The sequence below is a fragment of the Gracilinanus agilis genome, chromosome 5 (assembly GCF_016433145.1).
Source record: "Gracilinanus agilis isolate LMUSP501 chromosome 5, AgileGrace, whole genome shotgun sequence".
Taxonomy (NCBI): domain Eukaryota; kingdom Metazoa; phylum Chordata; class Mammalia; order Didelphimorphia; family Didelphidae; genus Gracilinanus; species Gracilinanus agilis.
Window position 1 is genome coordinate 312897507 of NC_058134.1, and position 5890 is coordinate 312903396.

At 35.1% G+C, this 5890-nt stretch overlaps 1 pseudogene; it reads left to right on the plus strand.

Moving 5' to 3' along the window:
• The first annotated feature begins 4802 nt into the window (after nt 1-4802).
• Nucleotides 4803-5656, plus strand: LOC123250753 (annotated as a pseudogene).
• Nucleotides 5657-5890: the final 234 nt, after the last annotated feature.

Below are 5890 nucleotides of genomic sequence, written 5' to 3' on the forward strand. Positions count from 1 at the left end.
AATTATAGCAGCTGCCCTTGTGGTGAAAAAGAATTGAAAACTGAGAGGACACCCATCAATTAGGGAATGGCTAAAAAATTGTCATATACAAATGTGATGGAATACTATTGCGCCATAAGAAATGATGACTAAACTGACTTTCAAAAAAACCAGGAAAGAACTTTTGAGATAATGAATAGTAAAATGAGTAGAGCCAGTTAGAACATTATAAAGAACCACAGAAGGAATGCTGGAATTCATTGGAATTTATCTCCATAAAGAGACCAGAAAGATAAAATATGAAAGACTTAATTTGTATGAATATATTGGCTTCTTTGACACTATCTCATGTGATGAGTGGAGAGAGGAGGAGGATTTTTATTATGTAGATATATAGAAAAGTAAGTTACAGTATGGGATATTTGTGACGTCATTAGTGTTAATATCTTCTTTTTCTTCCTATATGGAAATGCTTGTTTTGTTTACATTTGGGGTTTCATTAGCTCTTTTTACTCTAGTTCCATTATGGACTATTAACGTGCCATCTTCCTTTTGTTCCTTTTCTGTGTCTATTAATTCTTCCTATATTTAATGAGAATGAAATGTGCAATGTCCTCAAAGAACTTTCTTTAATCTATTGCTGGCATATATAATGCAAATAAGTCTAACACGATATATCTGTCAGATGTTGATGGCTCTAACCAGCACATCATACAAAGAATTAGATTTTCCAATCATTTTAGACATGTGCTTTATTGAAAAACTCTTCTCTATAAGGAGAAACATTCATTTTTAGTATTACATATTCTGACAAGAATTTTATGTTTTCAACAAACCCAAATACAAAGAACTGAGGAAAATGAAAGAATAAATAAGCAGTTCCTATTCTTACGAATAATCAAGTAGGGAAGATCCCTCTGATTGGAGGGTAGAGTCCTGGACTCAAACCTCCATTTCAGCAGGGAGATCTGCACAGACAACTCTTCATTTCTTACTTGGTTCCACGATGTGGGACTTCGCTGACTTCTCGACTGTGTTCTAGGACGTGGTACCAGTACCCTAATCTCCAATTCTTGGTTTTCTTTTATGTTGTATGTTGTCTTCCTCCACTAGATCTTAAGCTTCTTGGTGGCAGGGACTGTCTTTTTTCATATTTATGTTCCTGGCTCTTAACACATTACCTAGCACAGAGGAAGTACTTCATACATGTCTACTAAGTCATATGAACAAAAAACAGAGAAGAATGTGTGAAATATTTTAGAGCAAATGAGCTGTGAGAGCTTAGCAGGATCAATGAAATCTTTCTATAGGTGGCGTCATTTGATTTGAGGGTTAAAAAAAAGATTGGTAGAAGGAAGAGTTTCAGAAGACAAAAAAGAGGGCAAAGAGAATGTTCTAAACACAGAGAATAATACACGAAAGGTCCTGACGCAGCTAACCTGTAGACTCATTTAGGAAATGATGGCTAATTCGCTTGATGGAACCAAAGATGAAGAGGAAATAGATTTAACTTGAGTTTTGTTACAAATACAATGTTCTATGTACTTCAAATAGATTTATTAAAAACATTGTTACCTTTTCAAGTGATTTTTTTCAAAAGCTAAGAGAAACTAAAAAGTGGATATGTTATATCCTTTGAATTATAAAGTTCACTAAGCTGGGGACCAGCTTTTTTCTGTTTCTGAATTCCTAATAAGACAGTTATTTGTATATAATGTATTTTAAAAATGTGTAGCAAATTGAAATTAAATTATTAACATTTGGGATTATCCTGACTGCTATTAAAATATAATGGAGAAAGTGGAATTTTGGTTTTGAGATTGCTACTTTCTCCCCACTTTTATATAAGGTCTACAATGCATTGTAGGTTATATAGACCCTGCAAGAAAAATTAAAATTTTAGAAAATATATTGATTACAAATAGGGTAGAAAATCTAGGATAATGCTTGGATTAGCATGTAAGTTCTGATTTTTAAATTTTTTTCATATTCTAATTTTAATGGGTTTTTGTTAATTATAATCTTTAAGTTTCATGGGGGAAGCTGGGTGATTCAGTGGATTGAGAATCAGGCAAGTCACTTAACCCCCATTGCCTAGTCCTTACCACTCTTTTGCCAATATTGATTTCAAGACAGAAGGTAAGGGTTAAAAAAAAAAAGATTTAGAATCAATCCGAAGAATAAAATGAGGTAAGCTTAAAATTGGCACAAAAAAAGCAATTCTATTTCAGAGGTTAAAATGACTGAGATCCAATGACAATACTCATTATTGACAATAAAAAACAATTTCTATTTTTTAGAAAAATTTTCCATGGTTACATGATTCATGTTCTTACTTTCCCCTTTGCCCCCTAACCCCCCTCCCCATAGCCGCTGGGCATTTCCACTGGATTTAACATGTGTCATCGATCAAGACTTATTTCCATATTATTGATAGTTGTATTGGTGTAGTCATTTCTAGTCTGCATCCCCAATCATGTCTGCATCATCCATGTGTTCAAGCAGTTGTTTTTCTTCTTTGTTTCCACTCCTGAAGTTCTTCCTCTGAATGTGGGTAGTGTCCTTTTCCATAAATCCCTCAGAATTTTCCTGGATCATTGCATTGCTGCTAGTAAAGAAGTCCATTACATTCGGTTTTACCACAGTTATCAGTCTCTGTATATAATGTTCTCCTGGTTCTGCTCCTTTCACTCTGCATCAATTCCTGGAGGCCTTTCCAGTTAACATGTAATTCCTCCAGTTTATTGTTCCTTTGAGCACAATAGTATTCCATCGTCAGCATATACCACAATTTATTCAGTCATTCCCCAATTGAAGGGCATACCCTCTTTTTCCATTTTTTTTTGCCACCACAAGAAGTGTGACTATAAATATTTTTGTACAAGTTTTTTTTTTATCTATGATCTTTTTGGGGGTACAAACCCAGCAATGGTATGGCTGGATCAAAGGGCAGGCAGTCTTTTAGAGTTCTTTGGGCATAGTTCCAAATTGCCATCCAGAATGGTTGGATCAATTCACAACTCCACCAGCAATGCATTAATGTCCCAATTTTGCCACATCCCCTCCAACATTTATTTCTTTCACCTGCTATCATTTTAGCCAATCTGCTAGGTGTGAGGTGATACCTCAGAGTTGTTTTGATTTGCATTTCTCTAATTATTAGAGATTTAGTATGCTTTCTCATGTGCTTATTGATACTTTTGATTTCTTTACCTGAAAATTGCCTATTCATGTCTCTTGACCATTTTTCAATTGGGGAATGGCTTGATTTTTTTTATACAATTGATTTAGCTCCTTGTATATTTGAGTAATTAGACCCCATCAGAGTTTTTTGTTATAAAGATTTTTTTCCAGTTTGTTGTTTCCCTTCTGATTTTGGTTGCATTGTTTTTGTTTGTAATTTTCTCTAACTCTTGCTTGGTTTTAAAAATTTTTCCTTTCCCAGAGATCGGACAAATACACTATTCTGTGTTCACTTAATTTACTTACAGTTTCCTTCTTTATATTCAAGTCATTCACCCATTCTGAATTTATCTTGGTTTAGGGTGTGAGATGTTGATCTAAACCCAATCTCTCCTATATTGTTTCCCAATTTTCCCCAGTTTTTGTCAAATAGTGGACTTTTGTCCCAAAAGTTGGGCTGTTTGGGTTTATCATTCACTGTCTTGCTGACATTACTCACACCAAGTCAATTCCACTGATCCTCTTTTCTGTCTCTTAGCCAGTACCATATTGTTTGATGACCTCTGCTTTACAGTATAGTTTAATATCTGTACCGCTAGGCCACCTTCCTTCACATTTTTTTTTCATTATTTCCCTTGATATTCTTGATCTTTTGTTCTTCCAAATGAACTTTGTTATAGTTTTTTCTAATTCAGTAAAAAAGTTTCTTAGTAGTTTGATAGGTATGGCACTAAATAAGTAAATTAATTTGGGTAGAATGGTCATTTTTATTATGTTAGCTCATTCTACCCATGAGCAATCAATGTTTTTCCAATTGTTTAGATCTAGTTTTACTTTTGTGGAAAGTGTTTTGTAGTTGTTTTCGTATGATTCCTGTGTTTGTTTTGGTAGATAGATTCCTAAGTATTTTATATTGTCTAGAGTGATTTTAAATGGTGTTTCTCTTTCTAACTCTTGCTGCTGAGATGTGTTGGAAATATATAGAAATGCTAGTGATTTATGTGCATTTATTTTGTATCCTGCAACTTTGCTAGAGTTGTTGATTATTTCTACTAGCTTTTTAGTTGATTCTCTAGGATTTTTTAAGTAGACCATCATATCATCTGTAAAGAGTGATAGCTTAGTCTCCTCCTTGCCTATTTTAATACCTTCAATTTCTTTTTCTTCTCTAATTGCTACTGCTAGTGTGTCTAGTACTATGTTGAATAATAGAGCTGATAATGGGCATCCTTGTTTTACTCCTGATCTTACTGGAAAGGCTTCTAATTTATCCCCATTGCATATGATGCTTGTTGATGGTTTTAGATATATACTGTTTATTACTTTTAGGAAGGCATTTTTATCCCTATACTTTCTAGTGTTTTCAATAAGAATGGGTGTTGTATTTTGTCAAAGACTTTTTCAGCATCTATTTCCCTACATGTGGACCATTAATAACTTCAGTTTCTGTAGTGAAGAAGTGGGTGAAGTTTGAAAAAGTTGTCCATTGTCATCTGGCCCTAATGAAAAAATGAAATGGTGCCTGAGAATAAATCCAAAGGGATCAGAGGATGAAAGGAAAGATGGCTTGTCCTTATATTTGATTTTAGTCAGCTGCCCTAAAAGTGAAGTTTGAGCCAAATTCAAATTTTCCCTCCTAAATGCAAAAAGGGAAGAAACAAAAGCCACAGAAAGCCAAAGAGTGGATCGATTTGGACAAGGAGAGGACTGGGGATTTCAAAAGTCCTTTAGGAAAGGTTTTTCGCTTGATGAAGCTAATGGTCTTTTACCAGATGATATAATTACATTGTTTTGTGAGGTAAGCGTGGTCCAGGATTCAGTCAACATATCAGGACTGAATACCACAAACACTTTGAAAGTACCCCAATGTCGACTAGCAGAAGATTTAGGCAATCTCTGGGAAATTACAAGATTTATCGATTACAGTTTTTTGGCAAGAGGACAATAATTCAAAGCTCATAAATCTGTTCTTGCAGCTTGGTCCCTCGTCTTTAATGTAGTGTTTGAATATGAAATGGAAGAAAGCAAAAAGAATCGAGTAGAAATAAATGATGTAGACCCAGAAGTTTTTAAAGAAACAATGAAATTCATTTATCCAAAGAAAGCACCAAACCTGCACAAAATGGCTGACAACGTGTTGGCAGCTGCAGACAAATCAGTGCTGGATGGGCTGAAGGTGCTGGGGAAGAAGCTCGGTGCAGTAACCTCTTAGGAGAGCATGTCGCCCACATCCTTTTCCTGACAGATTTGCCCAGTGCAGGACAATGGAAAGCGCAAGCAACAGAGTTCACTACTAGGTGCGATGCACTTTGACAGTTTGGGTGCAAAGATGGGAAAAGCTGGAACAGCAACCAAACAACAGACAGGATGAAAGAGCAGGCTGGAAGTCCATGATTCAATCCCACCCTTGTTAGCAGTAGAGGCCTTCCGAGCATGAGCATCTGCACAGTGTCCACAGTTTGGTATTCCATGGAAATGGCTAAAACAGTCTTGAAATCTTCTGTGAACTTTAGAAAAACTCAAATAACTTTTACTCCTCCAGGTCCAGATGGATTCTAATATTCAAACCATAAACAAGAATTGTTTTTGTTATCCTTGTCCATAGAATGGAAGCTGAAAAAGCATTGTTTGCTTTTCAGATGGATAATTTATGGTTTAATCTTCAGCTTTAAATTAGACTGATTACTCTAATTCACTGCCTTAAATTATCTTCAATGACTTCTCTAGT